The 19,107-nt window shown below is 32.9% G+C and overlaps 1 protein-coding gene across 1 annotated transcript in view; it reads left to right on the forward strand.

The window, feature by feature from the left end:
* Positions 1 to 19,107, forward strand: part of LOC118180204 (uncharacterized) — a 63,335-nt gene that overhangs the window by 530 nt on the left and 43,698 nt on the right. The gene's annotated exons all lie outside the window — the stretch shown is intronic.

Raw genomic sequence — 19,107 nt, forward strand, 5'->3', positions numbered from 1 at the left:
TGAGACATTACATTCTTCAGCCAGATAAACCGCAGTGTTTTGTATTAATTATTTTTGGTTTAGAAGTTACCATAGGTTAATATCAGCGTAAATAAAAGATACATATGTTTTTGATCCGAAGTCTATATTTATGTGTTTATATACTTAAATTTTATTGTTTTGTCCAAACCACTCTTCCCTATCAGTTACATTCTCATACTAGTTAATCCATTGTGTGTGAGTATGCTGCTCCTTACACCATAGCTAAATGTTGAGTTTTGAATAATTAAATGGTGAAATATGTTTTCCAGAATTAAAATATTTAATAGAAACTTTATTCGGCACAGTATTAAAAGTTTGAAGGAAACGCATGTCTATAAATTGATAGGTTACTTTTGACCCATATATTTAAACTTTTATATTTTAAGCAGCAAAGAAGCCTAAATTCTCAAAATTTCAACTCTGCTTGCTACTGTAATTGCAGTCTGTCTATTAATCATCATTAATAAGTTATTTGCTCTTAATTTTTTGCCTTGTTTTAACTGAAATTGTGTGTGGGTTATCTTTTATCAGAAAGTGTCAACATGCAGTTAATTTCTATAAACACTTAGCACTTCTAAAAGTTTGTACAGTTTACCCATAGAAGACAGTTGATAATACATCTGCTTTGATTCCTGCAGACAACTCCTGATTAATTAGGATAATACAGGAGATGATATCCGCAATTAAGTTAAAATCATATTTGGTTGATCGTTACAATATGGTAACTGGTAGTTTGGCGACATTTTGGAGGCGATAAAGGTTACTACCTGGCACTTTGGTAATAATGTGTGCAGTACTCAGTTCTGATTATGCATTATTTTGTGTGAGGCAAATGAGAGATCATGGGATATGTCATGTGATAGTAATGGACGAATTACGGTTCTTGAATCAGAAAAGGGGGGATATCGGGAAAAAATCTGGAAATTTTGTATTTGGCTTTATTCTGTGTTGTGTGAAACAGTGTTCCTGAATTTTTGGATCTCATGGCCGTAACTAAAGTGAATTCGAAATGGGTATTTATGTATGTATTAATTTAATGTATGTGCTCATTTATATTTTAAGTAGTGTTTTTGAATTTAATTATATTTTAATTAAATGATAGTTATTTTGTGAATTTTATGTTTGTAGGAATTTGGTATATGTTTTAGTTGAAGTAAACATGCATGGAAATAATTTAAATATTTGATACTAAGTATTTGTAATGCTTGCGGTATGAATTCATTGGTGACTTGTATAATGTAATAGATGATTTAGAGGTAAAAGTTTTTGGATATTTTATTTATTTTATATGTGGAAATGTTCATATTTGGAAAGGGTAAATACTTTTTCGCGATCAGGTAATTTTATATATGTTCTTTTTACCGGGTTTAAAGATTGAGAAAATTGTCATGTATTTTCGTGAAATTTTTCTAATTTATGAGAAAAAAGCAGTGTACATGGATATAGTGAAGAGTGTGCGCAATGCCATTTTTGTGCAATTCTGGGATGTTTTTTTAAGTAAAAATAAGTTGACGTGTACATGGTTTAGTGATATTTTAATTAAATCATAGTTATTTTGTGAATTTTATGTTTGTAGGAATTTGTTACACGTTTAAGTTGAAGTAAACGTGAATGGAAATAATTTAAATATTTGATACTAAGTAGTTGTAATGCTTGCGGTATGAATTCGTTGGTGACGTGTATAATGTAATAGATGATTTAGAGGTAAAAGTTTTTGGATATTTATTTATTTTATATGTGGAAATGTTCATATTTGGAAAGGATAAATACTTTTTCACGATCAGGTAATTTCATATATATTCTTTATACCGGGTTTAAAGATTGAGAAAATTGTCATGTATTTTCTTGAAATTTTTCTAATTTATGAGAAAAAAAGCAGTGTACATGGATATAGTGAAGTGTGTGCGCAATGCCATTTTTGTGCAATTCTGGGATGTTTTTTTAAGTAAAAATAAGTCGGCGTGTACATGGTTTATGTGTATGTGTTATTTTGAAAAACGCGTAAGGAGTATGGTATTGTGCACTTTTTCCCAATTTTGCAGTGAATATTTGTCATGATTAAGCAGTTTTGTTATATAAAATTTCTAGCATAAGTGTAATTCGGCTAGTAGATTGTTGGAAGAAGTGTTCAGTAGATAAAAAGAAAAGAAACATGTCTTTACTTTGTGAAGACAAAATGGCGGCGGGGAAAAAAAATAGAGGGTTGCTGTAGGAGAGTTGGTCGCCAAATTTTCGCCAAAAAAACGCCAAGTTACCATAGTGTAAAGATCAACCTCATATTTAATGAGAGGGCAATTAAAAATGCTCAGAATACTTAATTTTATAATTAATGGGAAAATGTTATTAATGATTTAACTATGTTTTCAGGCAGTTTAATCTAGAGAGTAATTTCATTTGTTCACTTAAATTGAAATCGACATTAAAAGCAGAATATACTTAATGGGAGGATAAATTTCATTAAAAATGAGAATGAGTTAAATTCCATTAAAGAACAACATTTACAAGTAGATTTGAGTAATGTTCATTGAGTTATGGGTTGATCTTTACATTATGGTAACTTGGCGATTTTTTGGCGAAAATTTGGCAAAACCCTCTCTTACAGCAACCCTCTATTTTTTTTCCCCGCCGCCATTTTGTCTTCACGAAGTAAAGACATGTTTCTTTTCTTTTTATCTACTGAACACTTCTTCCAACAATCTAGTAGCCGAATTACACTCATGCTAGAAATTTTATCAAACAAAACTGCTTAATCATGACAAATATTCACTGCAAAATTGGGAAAAAGTGCACAATACCATACTCCTTACGCGTTTTTCAAAATAACACATACACATAAACCATGTACACGCCGACTTATTTTTACTTAAAAAAACATCCCAGAATTGCACAAAAATGGCATTGCGCACACTTTTCACTATATCCATGTACACTGCTTTTTTCTCATAAATTAGAAAAATTTCACGAAAATACATGACAATTTTCTCAATCTTTAAACCCGGTAAAAAGAACATATATGAAATTACCTGATCGCGAAAAAGTATTTACCCTTTCCAAATATGAACATTTCCACATATAAAATAAATAAAATATCCAAAAACTTTTACCTCTAAATCATCTATTACATTATACACGTCACCAACGAATTCATACCGCAAGCATTACAAATACTTAGTATCAAATATTTAAATTATTTCCATGCACATTTACTTCAACTTAAACGTATACCAAATTCCTACAAACATAAAATTCACAAAATAACTATCATTTCATTAAAATATAATTAAGTTCAAAAATACTACTTAAAATATAAATGAGCACATACATTAAATTAATAAAAATTACCTTACAATCCTAATTACTTTAAACTAAATCATTGCTAATAACAATTTTCCCAATAATACCAAATTCCTTTCCACCTTACATTTAGAACAATGCATAAAAATAATATCCTCAAATAATTAAAAATACTAACTTACCTAATCTTCTTCAGAATCTTGATTACGTGGCGGATACACTTTTCTAATTCATTCAATAAAATTATTGAAAGAATTTTTCTGCGAATTTTTCCTCCATACTACCTCCGCTAAATAAAAAGCAAACTTCTCTTTATCATAATGCCTAAATACCCATTTCGAATTCACTTTAGTTAGGGCCATGGGATCCAAAAATTAACAAACACTGTTTCACACAACACAGAATAAAGCTAAATACAAAATTTCCAGATTTTTTCCCGATTTCCCCCCTTTTCCGATTAAAGAACCGTAATTCGTCCATTAATATCACATGACATATCCCATGATCTCTCATTTCCCTCACGCAAAATAATGCGTAATCGGAACTGAGTACTGCTCACATTATTACCAAAGTCCCAGGTAGTAACCTTTATCGCCTCCAAAATGTCGCCAAACTACCAGTTACCATATTGTAAAGATCAACCGAGTTATGATTTGCATAAAAAACTTTGTTAATATTCTGATTCCACAGAATTAGTTAATTACTTATTATTGGTAATAAGCACGAGTGCTCAAAATTGTGCCATCATTTGCTATTTCCCTATGCATTTTTTTTTTTTTTTACTTTTCTTTATATACTATATTTATTGCAGATATTTTTGTTTTATGTGAATGGTTTGTAATGATTTTTCCATCAGTGTGCAGAATAAAACTTAACTTTTCATCTCTTATAGTCCTGGTTAATCAAGAGTTCACTGTATATTTTAAAAGAATTTTGATAATTTTTTTTTCCATTGCTAAACACTTAGCACAAGGTGTAAAGGAAAAAAAAACTTTTTCACTGCCTCTGGTTTGTGATTAATTGCTTTGCACAAGATTTTTATTTTGGGATTTTTTAAATATAGACCAAAATATCAGACCTCCATTTTTAAACATGGATCAGTCTGCCAGTGATTTAGTGATGTAACAGCCAGAATTTCATTATATATAAAGCATTCTCTTTTCAAGAAAAAATAGTTATCACCACAGTTAGTGTGAAAATGGATAAAATGGAAGAGCTGATCGAATTTGAATGAAACATTACTGTGGGTGCTAGAAGACTTGGTTTTTAATATCTTTTTAAAAAAGGTTAATGTTATTGGCTTTTTTGATGCCATAGTTATCTTGGGTGGTTAGAGAATAATAGCTGAGTAAAGAAAATTCAGGTAAAAAAAACCATGAAAAGAAAATCTGAAAGGTTTTGGATTTTAACCCGTGAGAACACGCACTCATTTTTAAACACGAGAACTCGCGCCAGGTATCTCATACTCTAGTACATTTCTGCTATTTAAATATCAATTAACAACGTTTATAAGCAAACTGAACATAATTAAATATTAAAAAATAATACGTTAAAGAATTTTAGTGAATTAAATTATGCATATTTACGTGTTTAAAGACAATTTTGACAAACTACATACTGATGTTCAACACAGAGATATTTTTGGCACATAAACCTTGATTTTCTGTCCTTATTACATGGACAAAATGCGCATCGTTTATAATTTGCTTCGAATGTTTTTTACAGGCTGTTCACTATTAACGATTTCCAGTTACCTAGAACTGCTATGATAAGTTGCTTTTACTTTCAGGCTTAAGTTTTCTGTGTTGCTGTGGAAGAACGAGTGGAAAATAAAATAATCATTTGCCAGCGATTTGATATCCTTGCTATAGTATATGCTGTAGCCATTTCGTCGACAACGTCCAAGCTCTTTTCGTAAGATTATAAAACGCGATGACATCTGTTTTTTTTTTTTTTCCAATTCCATGGTTGTTTCGTCTATTTTATCATAATTATGTATTGTGTATAACATAACTACGAGGGCTATCCAGAAAGTAGATTACGTTTTGGAATAAAAAAATAAACAAAGTATAGGAAACAAATTTTATTATATACAGATGAAAGCCACACTCAAATACTACTTTTGTACATAGTCACCATACAAATTAAGGCATTTATCGTAGCGATGTACGAGCTTGGAAATTCCTTCGTCGAAAAATTCGGCCGCCTGCGCCTTCAACCACTTCGTTACCTCTTCTTGCCTTCCATCTTGCACAAAACTTGTGGTAACCAAGCTTTTCGCTGATGATTTTGTGCAACAAACTTCGCGAAATTTGTGGAAAACTCAAAGAAAGTTCCGTTATTGTGAAATTTCGATTTTCACGGACTTTAGCATCGACTTTTTCGAGAAGTTCGGCGGTCACTATGCTGGGTCTCCCACTTCGATCTTCGCCGTGAACATTGGTTCGGCCATTTTGAAATCTTATGACCCACTGACGCACTCCACCTTCAGTGATAATGTTGTCCCCATACACTTCACGAAGCTGCCGATAGATTTCTATCGGTTTACAGTTTTTTGCAGTCAGAAACCTTATTACTGAGCGCACCTCGCAGCTCGCGGGATTTTCAATTAACGCAGACATTTCAAACCGTCACAGTATCTGAACGGAGCACAGCACGAACCTCTCACTAGCACGGCTAGATGGAGACTGAGCTGCGCAACGCTCTGACCCCAAGATGGCCGCGCTAGCCCCGCCCCTAGCGGACACAGACGGAAATGTAATCTACTTCCTGGATGGCCCTCGTACATTCTTGTTCTTTTTTGCAGAATAAGAAACAAATGTTGTTTCTTTTTGAAATCCGAAGCCTGAAGAGTACAACTTTTTTTTCACCAAAAATTCAGGCGGTATTTCTCTTTTATTTTGTCTAAATGTTCCAAACATTGTATTTTTTTTTTTTTTTTTTAAAGTTCTTATGCTAGCTCATTTCCTGTATACCAATTGTCAGTTGTCAAGTTGCGTCCAGAATTAAAAAGCTGTGTCATCAACCTCATCACAGTGGCTTTCAAACTATAGTCTATTTTGAATGGTCCATCTGGTTATTGACCGGCATAAATCTCCATATTCCAGGTATAAAATACTCTAGAATCTACTAGTGCAAATACCTTGATGCTGTACTCAACAGTCATTTTGGGCATATACTGCCTGAATCCGCACTGCCCCCGAAATGGTTCCAGTTTTTCACCAATTGTGACAAATTCTCCAACAGTATATGCATTTTTACAATTTATAACAAATGTTTCAAAAAAAATCTCTGATAAGAGGCAATTTATCTATTGCTCTTCTACTTTGATGATCATTGATATTGTCAAAGCGTAGACATCTCATCAAAAAGAGAAATCGAGTGCTACTCGTGGTTTTAGGAAGTATTTCAATCCCGGTTCCATCCGTGGCATACAAATCCTCCAAATTAGTGTGGGATGATTTATGAGTTCCACATCCACATAAGTATAACAATCCAAGAAATGCTTTAATTTCGATTTCATCTGTCTTTTTTGCATCTCTCTCTCGAGTAAAACGTTCTTGAATTGATTCGATATAAATGTTTGTGCACTACACCATCATATTTAGCATGTTGCCAATAGAACATTCAATGCATCTATGGGAGAAGCGACATCTCTTGAATAAACTTCATTACCTGGGAGCTTGCTAATTATATTCCTTGAACGCTTCCTAACATTTTGACGGTCGGTATTTTTCCTTCTGCCATTCTGTAACTTTATCTTTACCAATATAAAATTCAATTGTTGACAGTGAACTTTCATCTTCTGTTTCTGTCTCAATTTCAGTAGAAGGATCGTGAGTGCTACAGTATTCTTCATCCTCAGAGGCAACACTATCATCAGTAGAAACAGTCTCGAAAATATTCGTTTTCTTCGTCATAATTCACAAAACTGAGAGAAAAAAGGAAAGATGTGACTGAGGCGAGGACTAGCACGGTTATGACATATCCAGACACCTGTTTCTCAAAGTCTATGTTTAGATTTGAACTATTCCCCCCCCATGCTGAAATAATGTGACCTTGAATACAGCTACACAAAATTCTGGCCTAATCCAATAAGGAGATACCACTTAGAACAAAACGTTGTAATTAGAACAAAAACGTTGAATGAAAATCGATCGGGCATGTCATACCCAGTGCAAGTTCTCGCAGGTTAAATTACGTACAAAGGGGACGTTTTTCTAACATTTTGTGTGCTACCTTTATTTATTAAATATCATCTTCTTCGCACTTGACCATAAAATTCAGTTCAAGAGCAATATCGCTCCTGAACTGAATAATCAAATAATTTTAAATTGTGCATATCTTTAGAATTTTTGATACACAGTCTCACACTCTGGAGATTTTTTTTTTTTTTTTTTCCTGTACGATCAGTAATAAAACAAATTTTAAATTTGAGCTTCCAGATGCCCATATTTGCAATAGGATTATGTCATTCAAAATTTGATGGCTCTAGGTACCGTTGTTTTATCACAATGCGAAAAATGATGGTGAACAAAAGAGAAAGAGGCTAGCAAGAAATGCCTGTGGCACTGAAAGGGTAGTAACATAAAAGTACAATTTTCGAGTCGGGGATTTTTGTGCTCTGCCTTTTCTTTTTTATTTTTCGCAATGGAGATTTGCTGCATCTTGACCTATGGTAAGTGTGTTAATTTTTGTTTCTTGTAACATTTGCTTGGTTCAATATTAACGATATGAAAGTTGGAAAAGATTATGCTTTTAAGGGACTCCAAATACCAACAATTCATTCTGTCTCTGCCAGAATTAAACAATAGGAATTGGATATACAATACAGTACAAATTCCAAAATCGGGACTTCGGCGATTCCGGATTTGGGATTTTTCTGGATAATAGATCATCAGTTTAAATCTGGTAAGATGGCATGCAGAAATTATACAATTAAAGATATGAAATTGTAATTTATGAAATAAAGAAGAATTATGATCTAAATGGTATAAAAATTTAAAAAAGAAAGCTTAATATTTATTAGTTTACTTTATTAAACATTTCTTTCAATGTACGTTGTTTAAGATGCTTCTACGAAAAATTCAAAAAGTTCTTTTTTCTTGCGTGATATGCAGTGGACTTTCCTATGCCATACTACTGGCATAATTTTGACATGGATATGCCTTTATCCATTTTTTGCAGCAATTCCACTTTTTGTTTAATGGACATCGAAACATGGTTTTGCTTTGTAGATCCTTTGGCAACTCCAGAATTGGAAACTCTTTTCGACATAATTGACATAACAGTCTGCAAAAAATAATAATCTGGATCAAATTAGAAGATCACGGAGCGCAGTCTGCTACATTAATTTAAATGCCCTAGAATCGGTAAAGATAATTTTAGCCTAACTTAATAGCAGCAACATTATTGGTGTATCGCAAGATTGGCAATGAAAGCCAAGTTGTTTCGCTAAATTTTGTCTTGCTCCTATTGCATACTGAATTGTATTAGTTTAGTTATTTACTATACCTATGTTCATTTCTTGCACATGCTTCAAACTAATCAGAGTCCTGAATAAATAAACTCTCACATATACTTAAGGCTTTATCTAAGGCCGGCGCTCTATACCACCTGGTGCAGTCTCTATGGGTCCTAAATTCTGCTACAAAGCACTTTCTTAAGTTCTAAATTTTCACCGTGCCTAAACTTTGGATCCCAGTGCTTTTAATAAATCATAAATACTTTTCATCTCGTAAGTTTGCCGCTTGGTGCTTCCCAAAATTTCATCTTCCCTAAATTCTGCCGTCCGATGCCGACATATTCTGCCGCCGCTTCTGGGTTCATGGTGAATAACATATCAGTTATTCTTAATTAAAATAGTACTAAATGTAATCTTTTGGCCTATGAGTTTCATTAACAAAATCTATTTTTAGCATATGAAAAGAAATTTTTGATGAATTTTTAATCGTCAACATTGCTTAAGCATTTTAAAATCTATAATCATCACAAAGCATAATGTTGGCATAAAAGGTTGCCATACTCTTGTTATTCAATTACTAATATATAGAAAAGTTTTGACATTGAGTTTAGGCATGAGTTATTACTGAAGCTGTCATGTATTGATAGACATGCGGTGATGAAAGCAAAATATAATAAATAATGACTCACTGTGTCGGCACAGCGTCAGGGAAATAAAATAGGTGAATGTTTCGGATTGAGATGTATACCAAGTAGATACTCAGCTACAAAGCCAAATTATTAATCTCACAAATTTATGCTTACATGATTGTTTTTTTGTAATAAGGTATTTTATTTAGTGCCTAAGTGAAATTAAGAATTGGAATTTTGGTACAACTCTAATATACTCCCTAATTTCACCAAATGTGGCGATATGTATTCTGCGCTGGTTTTTGGTGCAATTGCATGTTCTATGGCAACCCTGTTGACATTGAAAAATCTTTCACTGGAGTTCGTTGGTTCGCATCTGTGTCTGAGAAGATGGGAGGGAAAGATAAAATGGTAGTTGTTGAATTGAAGTTCGGCAAAAGGAAATATGATTGTGGCTATCCTGTTGAGGGGTAGTGGGTATTTCGAAGTGTGGAAAGAGGGTCTGGGAGATTATTTTTAATGGCAGTGCATGATAGAAGTAGGGATTTGTGATTTTATTTATTTGTGAACCATAGTATAAATTTTCTGGATAGTGTGTCTGGCTGTCGTGTAAATACAATAGTGATTACGTGGCGGTATGAAATTTATATTTCTACTATTCGAAAACTCATTAATTCATGGTAAGTGCATTTTATGTTATCCTTGTTCTTATTTTGTATAATGTTATGTTCATTGGTTCTTTAGTATGAATTTCTGTCGTTATTGTTGTTTTTTTAAATTGTTTGAAATTTATTTTAGTTTATTTTGTTGTTTAGTGTCTAAACTGTACAATTCGTAGATGTTTTTCAGAGTTGAAACAGAACGCTGTGTACATGGTATTATTTGAAATTTATTGTTGTTATGTTATTTTATTAACGCGAGGAGTACGTAGATCATAGATTCCTTCCTTCCCTAAATTGTGCAATTCGTAGAATTTTTTTTAAGTTAAAACAGAACGCTGTGTACATGGTATTATTTGAAATTTGTTGTTGTTATGCTATTTTATTAAAGCAAGGAGTGCGTAGATCGTAGATTCCTTCCTTGCCTAAATTGTGCAATTCGTAGAATTTTTTTTAAGTTTAAACAGGATGCTGTGTACATGGTATTCTTTGAAATTTATTATTATTATGTTAATTTATTAAAGCGAGGTGTGCGTAGTTTGTAGATTCGTTCGTTGCCTACATTGTCCAATTCGTAGATGTTATTTTAAGTTAAAACATGTCGCTGTGTACATGGATTTTTGTCAAATATTTTTGGTTAGAAACTTTACGTTTTTGCTATCTAAATTTTTTGTTTTTGTTTCGGATTTTTAGCTAAATTGTGTGTTCAAAACGTAGTTTTTTGCATGTGCGAAAACCGCATTTTTGGAGACATTTTAGGCTAAAAGTTCAAAATGTAGACAAAAAATTTAGATAGTAATATGGCAGCGTGAAGTTTCTCGTCAAAAATATTTGGCGACTTGAGGGCGCATATCAGAGTAGTTCCGGAATTTTTAAGTGAAAATCTCCATGTTTTGTTATGGAAGAAAAAATCAAATGCGCATGCGTAAAGCATTAATTTAAAAAAAAAAAAAAAAAAAAAAAAAAAAAAAACATGTTTGTGGCTTTGAGGTCCAGATTTTAGATCATTCCGGATAATGGACATCCGGATTTCGGACTTTGTACTGTATTACGAATAGAGGCACTGACCATGATGCCAGAAACAGCATGCTATTTGGCTTCAAAGCGAAATAGAAACGTTACAAATTCTCTTAAAAGAGTGACGAAATAATATTCTTTTAAAAATTGATTTAAAAACTAAAAAAATGAATTAAGGATGTGCTACAAGTACTACACTTGATAAAGTTGGTTTTCATAATAATCATAATAATAAAAAAAACATATCAAATGCCACAAAAACAGGAGAGGCAGGGAGTGATACTGAAAATACAAGCGGAGAAGCTAACTGATCGTACATTAGTCCTGAGACAATAAGTAGGACTTTGTTGACCAAAAGGGATTCGAGTGCAATTATAAAATGGCACTTAAAATATATGCAGTGAAATTGAACAAATATTTAAATGTTTAAAAATTTTTTATTGTTTTTTAAGAAATGAACATATGGAGCATGCATAAATATTGATAGTTAGAATTATCTGTGACGTGCTTCCTCAGCGCTTAACCCAGATAATTGGAAGAACACTGTGTAAAAATTGAGAGGATGAGAAAAGCACAGTTCGGAGCTTCATAAATAAGGCACATCACAATTGAACTCTGCAGCAGCTCAGGTATGCAGTAAAAGTTGCGATTTTTCATCCTTTTTTTGTTTGATAACATATGAACTGAAATATTTATCTTGCAGTACAGATTTTAAATTTGAGTATTGTTATGAACATAATATTTGCATACATTTAACTAATGTGGTACTTGTGCATTGTTTTTTTAGTCCAAAGGGATTTGAATCCCGAAGGACTATTCATTTCGTTTTGGCATTTTGCGTCGGACTCATAAATGTCGGTTCACTTTTCAAACTGTTGCCACAAAATGTTAGAGTCTTGCATTATATTTGAAGAAATTAAATAATGAAAAATCTGCATAAATGTATGTATATTTCTCGTATTGTGATAAAACAACGGTACATAGAGTCATCGAATTTTGAATAACGTAATCCTCCAACGAATATGAGCATGTGGAAGACCAAATTTGAAATTTGTTTTACGATCGATTTCCTATTTTTTAAAACTTTGACGAATTTTTGATTAACAAACTCAAGGATTTCAAAGCGAGCAATGGCAACATTGTGCAGAAAAAACATTTTTATCTCCAGCGCGCGAGTCTCTGTATCGGAAATTCTAAAGATATGCTCGTTTTAAAACTATTTTGCGATATTGCTGTTGCACTGGATCTTATGGTTTAAGTGCGAGGAACATGATATTTAATAAAGAAAAGTAACACACAAAATGTTAAAAAACGCCCCTTTGGACGTAATTTAAAATCTGAAACATTTCAGTTTTTTTTTTTTTTTTCCATAGCTTGTGAAGACTTAACCGTATTTTTAAACTAATGCAAATTATTCATCAGTATATTTCTGTGCTTAAATTTCTCCATTTTGTAGAAAGTGTTACTTATACAAGTGTGATGTTGAAAACAGAAATAAGATTCTTACTGTGATTTTGACAGTCGTAGGATAGTGATGTACATAAATTAAAAAAAAAAAAAAGAGGAATAGTATTTTGAAATTTTGTATTATATAGGGAAAATTTCTTAATAAAATATTTTGGTAATTTTTTTATAAATTATTCAGTGATATTTTATATATGTAAATGTACAATGATAATTTGTTCAGTTTCGTCAAGAGTGGCAGAAAATACATTGTGGGATTCCGAGCTGAGACGTTGAACGTGTAGTACGTACTTTGGTGACGCTCTTATTTTGATCTGATACTAACCCAGTTCCATAGGCGGTTAATGATCGCAATTTCTACTGAAGTTTTTGTTACCTTCGGGTGACAAAAATGTCGTTTTTTAGGACTGCAGATGAGTTCACTGATGACAATGATTTAAATTCTGAATGCTATTCAAGATCCACGAGGTCCCAACTCGCAAAATGGTGAAAAGAGGATTTTGTCAAGAAGAGAAAGAAGAAAAAAGACCCACCCAGAACTGATGAGGCTACTAACCTGATGAAAGCTTTGGATAAGGATGGTATGGCATCTCTGATGACTCGCATACGAGAATATGGAATTGATGAATTAATGGAAAAAGTTTGTCATAAACCCCGAACGATGATGATGGATACTCCTAGCATTCAACAATCCAAGAAGCTGAAATCTACTGATAATCCCCTGGCTGAACCTGAAAACCAGATGGATATTGATAAAAACCCTGAAATACCTGATAAAGGATGGATAAAACCTAAAAACCCTGCTAAATCACCTGAGAAAGTGGAAACTACAAATTTTTCGCACGAAAATCACTTCAAACACCTTGAAAGGGCAAATATTAATGAAGGAGGAGGAACTACCCTGAAGGAAACACCCCCACCCATTGTGTTTTGGCAAAACTCCATGGAATGGCTTAAGTTAGACGAAATTTTTCAAAACCACTGTACAGATGAATACGAGGCTAACCTGAAAATGAACAGTGTTTATGTTAAAAATATGGATGACTTTAAGAAAATGACCTGCAAACTAAATGAAAAAAGTATCCCATTTCATAATTATCAACTGCCAAACGAAAAGAATGTTAAAGTGATCATGAAAAACATTCCTGAAACCGTCACTGAAGAGGTGATTTTTAACGACTTAAAGTGCAGAAAGTTCCCGATTATTAAAGTCCGGCAATTTACTAGAACCCAACGCAGAGTTACTGAAAATTACCCCTCTTCTTCGTGGAGCTACCAAGAAATGAACCTGGAAATGCTATTTTCAACCTTAAAAACATGTTCAGTTTTAATGTGAAAGTGGAGAAGATTGCCCCCAGGAAGCATCCGATGCAATGCTACAGATGGCAGGATTATGGCCATACGCACCACCTCTGTAAAAATCAGGAGCGATGCTGCAAGTGTGGAGAAAATCACAGTACCAAGATTTGCTCTAAAAAGTTTGAGGATACTCCCACCTGCTCTTTCTGTGGATAGGGACACGTGAGTAGTTATAGTCGGTGTAAAGCCTACCAAGAAAAGTTTGAAAGAAAGGTCAAGAATCAATCCCCCCCACCAAGTTGGACTAAAGAAGAATTCCCAAACCTGAAAGACTTTGATGAAAACAATGCTAGCGAAGAAGTTAACACAGCTGCCAAACCCAAGTACAGCAAAAAGGTCAGAGACTCCAAATCCCGAAGGAAGCAAGTGCTGTAACTAACTGGTTATTCGACAACAAAGTGCAAGAATTCTCGAACAACATTATTATGCATATTGATAAAATCCGACAAGACAGGACAGTCGCTGATAAACTTTCCGCAGGTTTCAAAACTGCAATGTATTTAATGAGAATTGCTGAAGATGAAAATTGAGCACTGTTCTGAGTAAGTGTAATTTTTACTTTTCCCTCAAGAATTATTTAATTTTCACCAGTTTTTTCTTATTGTTCGCCAGCTCAGTGGTTCTTCACTGATCTGAAGTTACTTTTTATTTGATCATCTTAAATCTGTGTCTTCTTCAGCTTTTCCATTACTAGTTTATTTTCAACGATAGGTTTGTCATATTTTTATGATCAGTTAGTTAACCCTATTCAAGATCATAACCTGGTTATCTTTTTGTCAACATTAGAATTTTTCAATTTATTCTACAGGGGTAGGGCCTCTGGCCCAGGCACCGTGGTGTCGCAAACACCGTTTTACAGGGAGGCCTGAAAAGACACTGTGGAAACTTGGGTCAAGAACACCTCTGATGAAAAATGGTTTCGAGTTATGAACACATTTGTTGGCAATGTATTACTTCTCAAAGGTATTTTGAGATAAGTTATGCCACATAATTAATACCTTACATCAGCTTCAGAAAACAACATTGTCATATTTTCCATTTGTTAAATTTCATTAACTAAGCTTATCAGTAAGTGACTTGCAGGATTATGAATTTCATCTAATGAAAATTATGTCCCATTTGGATTGCAGGCAGATACTTTTCTGTTATCCATGATAATGGTTTGGGTTATTAGATTACGGCAAAGCACTTGAGGGCTATCTGCCTTAAGGGAGGGATGCCTTCATGGAGGACATTTTAAGGGAAACAGGCTCGTATACATGTTACACATGGGGAAAACCACAATAACACCGATGCAGCCAGCCTGTTTGTGGGATTCGAACCTCGGACCAAATTACCAGTGTTCAGCGATGTTACCGCTCGGCCGGTGGTGGGCCCATGATAATGTGTCTCGCTGTGAAACCATAGGCCTGGAAGATAACACTGAAAAGCCTAGATAAGTTTCTAGATAATTATAAAAATGAGCTCAACATGAAAAACACTAACAAAAAACATTTCATTGGGGGAAACCTCTATACCTAATCCCACTGACAGATTTATGAGATCTTGTTTTTTACCTTTCTCAAGATATGGCATTTTAAAAATTCCAAACATTTTAGATCGTACAGTAAAATACAAGATAAAAATATATTTATGAGTGTCCCTTGATGATTTTTGGCGGTACATGGACACCGAGTTCGTGCAAGTCTTTGACTTGTTATTTTGGCTTTGTGTAGCAGTGCTTTTTGCTCCAAAAATCGCCACTACACAACAGGCTTTAGAACTTTTTCAGAAGAACTCCCATGCTCTGGTTTAGAATGTGATTCGGGCACTGTTTGTGACAGGCATTTGATCCGTAACAACACACATACGACTATATACGTGGAAATTCTGAGCAAGGGATGAGAATCCCTTGCCCTTATTTTTCTGAGGAATGAAACAGTATTTACCTTCAAATTGCCATGAAGTGAAACAAAGAATAGTGAATATACATGATAAAAGTCACATTCAACCCTTCTGGCATTGCGGGTGATCCTTAGAAAATAGCTGAAGACATTACACTCCCTAGACAGGAGCGTTTGAAAGTGACATGCAAGAATCTCAGTCTGGAGAATATACAGCACACCTGCTTCCTTTTATTCAGTGTTGTGTTAACCATTCCTAGAGCTGATAAGTGTGTGTGTAGGGGAGAATTTGTTACATTATTTTATTTATTGGTTAGTCTATTTGATCATCCCGAATATTGGACTTCCAAATTTTGGTCTTTGCACTGTAATACTTTTTAAACTACAATACTCTTCACAGTATTTATATTGTATGTATAAAGTTTAAACAATGTATATTAATTGCTTCAGTCATATGGTAATATTCCAGCCATCATAATCAAGGCTGTGGAGTTGATAGGGAAAATGACCAACTCTGACTCAGACTCCCTCTATATATATATGTAATCATATCATATATGTATATGTAAACATATCATATATGTATATGTAAACATATATGCATGCATTACAGCTTATTTTTTGAATAATAATATTTTATTTTAACTTCTTTTAAGAAGTAATAGATGCTACAGAAAAAAAAAAAAAAAAAAAAAAAAAAAAAAAAAAAAAAAAAAAATTAATGGCATGGCAAATTATTTATATTAATTAGCATTTATTATGAAATAGAAAAACTGGCATTAGTTATTTCTAAGAAACAGTATAGCTTCGGCAACATCTTTGTTGGAGGCCCATGGATCCAATTTGATGAACTTCAGAGCTGAGAAGAGTCTTTCCACACTAACTTGAATAGAGGAAGAGCTGTTACTGTTAGAACTTTTCAGGATAGATTTTTAAGTTCTAAAAGAGGTGTCTTACAAGTGCAATCACATTTCTCTATTTCTTCAAAGGCCATGTAGAAATCTTGTTTGTATTTTTTCATTTTTATAACTCTTGGTTCTTTATTTTCCTTCACTTTGCCTTAGCCTTCTTACTATTATCCAAAAATATTTCTTAAAATCTAATTCATCACTAGAAGAGAATGATAGAGACTCAATTACAATGTCTGCTTTTTGACTGTCCTGATTCATTTGTTCTGAGAATGACTTTCTGTGCCTTTTTAATTTGTTGTCATCCAAGAAAATTCGGTGTTTCGGATCTACATGTATTGAACCCAACAAGATCTCATTGTCTAGCAAACTAATTTCTCTTTCGTTTATTGAAAAAATTATCCCTTCTGCAATAAACCCTCCATTTCAGAAAGAACAAACACCCCATTCTTCCATTCTCGCCTCCTGTCAATTCTTCAGATTGCAGCTTTTTTGTGGCTATATACGATGTAGAAAGAAGAGTTTCCAATTCTGCTAGATCATTTCACAGTCTCTCTGTTAGGGCAACATTAGGACAGGGTTCGTATGGTCCTTAAGAGTCCTTAAAAGTCCTTAAGTTTTTTGGAATCGATTTTTGGTCCTTAAAAGTCCTTAATTTTGGCCAAAATCGGCAGAAGGTCCTTAATTTTATGGGTTATGATTTGTTCTTATTTCTAATATAAATGGTGGGATACTCGAGTTTCTGAGCAAGAAGTGAAAAAATTATTTCACTTTTTCTAATGAAGAGCTCTTAAACAACTTTTCGCTTTTGGGGGTGTGAATTCTTTTATTGAACAGCTATAAATTTGGCGACTTATCAACATTTTGGCGATTTTTAAGATCAATTTCTATAGAAAATTTTAATTTCCATTATTTGGGAATTTTTCGACGATTTTTTTAAGCATTCTAACATTGATAAATATCATTAAAATAATGGTAATATATTGAAATTATATTTAAAAAATAACATATTAATTAAAAATATCTTCTTTTAAATTTTTTCATGATAAGAGTTTTCTCATGTAATTGTCTCAGAGTGTTCAGAATTCTCAGAATATGCATCAGTTTTCTCTATAAAATTAATTTCACATTTTTTCCATCTGTTTTTTTAAAAAATATTTCTGGCTGTTTCCTGTTACAAAATTGGTAGGCGTAATTTTTCTTCCGGACATTAGACATTGCAACCAGACATTGCAACTGGACATTAGACATTGCAACAAGTTTAGAAGGATTTGAAAGCAAGATTTATAGACCCACCATTCCAGAAAATTTTAGAAAATTGTGACAAAATGAAAAATGTCTCTATGGTATTAACACGTAATGGATGTATTTTGCAGAAAGTTTGCAATGTACTTTTTGGAGAACATCTGGAAGAACAATGGAAAACATAATATTTGAATGCTTTACTTCTGATACTAGAATCTTTTTCTTAACATGCTTATCTTCCCTTTATTTTCTCTACTTTTCATTAGACACAAGTATGAAAAATATTAAAAAATGCTTCTAATCTTATCACATGGACAGGCATTATAGAAAGGAATTTTTTTATTAATAAAGAAATTGAAAACTGGCAATTTAAAAGATTCATCTAATATGTCTTAATGCATCATACACAGGTCTGATGCTAGGCATTTTCACACCTGGTGCAATCATGTGGAATATTAAACTTATCTCTGTAGATCCTAAATTTTGCTGACTAGTGCCTTTCTAAATTCTGCTTCCAGTGCCTGCTCTAAATTCTAAAAGTTTTGCCATTTCTACATTTTGTTGCTCGGTGTGTCACTAAATTCTAAAAATTCTGCCACACTAGCTCTGTAACTGACCCTTACCATATATATTTCCTTTTTCTCCTGAATGTTCATATTACTAAAGAAATAAAATTAGCAGCTTTTTCTATACATTCTAAATGCATTTATTTATTTATTTATTTTTAGATAATAGAAATTTTTAATTAAATCCAAAATTTCTAAAATGAGAAGGAAGCGTGTTGAAGAAAGAAACTGAGTACATACAGAGAAAGAAAAGTATTCTTCAAATATATATATATAGGTATTATTATGTAAATTACCCAGTTGTTTATAATTTCAGCCTTTACTATAATTTCCTGTTTCTATTTCCTCCCCAGAATGTAAATCGCTTAGGCAGTTTTTAAACTGACGTTTTTGGTGTGTAAGACAAAATGTGTTTTTAATCTCCGCTTGCTCGTTGCATTAGTTCCTGCCAGCTCTGATAATTTGAAACTTTTTGTGTTCGCATCACATCCATCCTTATATTTATTTATTAATATGTCAATAAAATAGAAAATAACTATTTATTAATGTATACAGTTCATAAATAAAAATAATAACTTAACTTGTCATTAAATTCATT

The sequence above is a fragment of the Stegodyphus dumicola genome, chromosome 8 (assembly GCF_044657685.1).
Source record: "Stegodyphus dumicola isolate Sdum_Otavi_A_Nest chromosome 8, ASM4465768v1".
Classification (NCBI taxonomy): Eukaryota; Metazoa; Arthropoda; class Arachnida; order Araneae; family Eresidae; genus Stegodyphus; species Stegodyphus dumicola.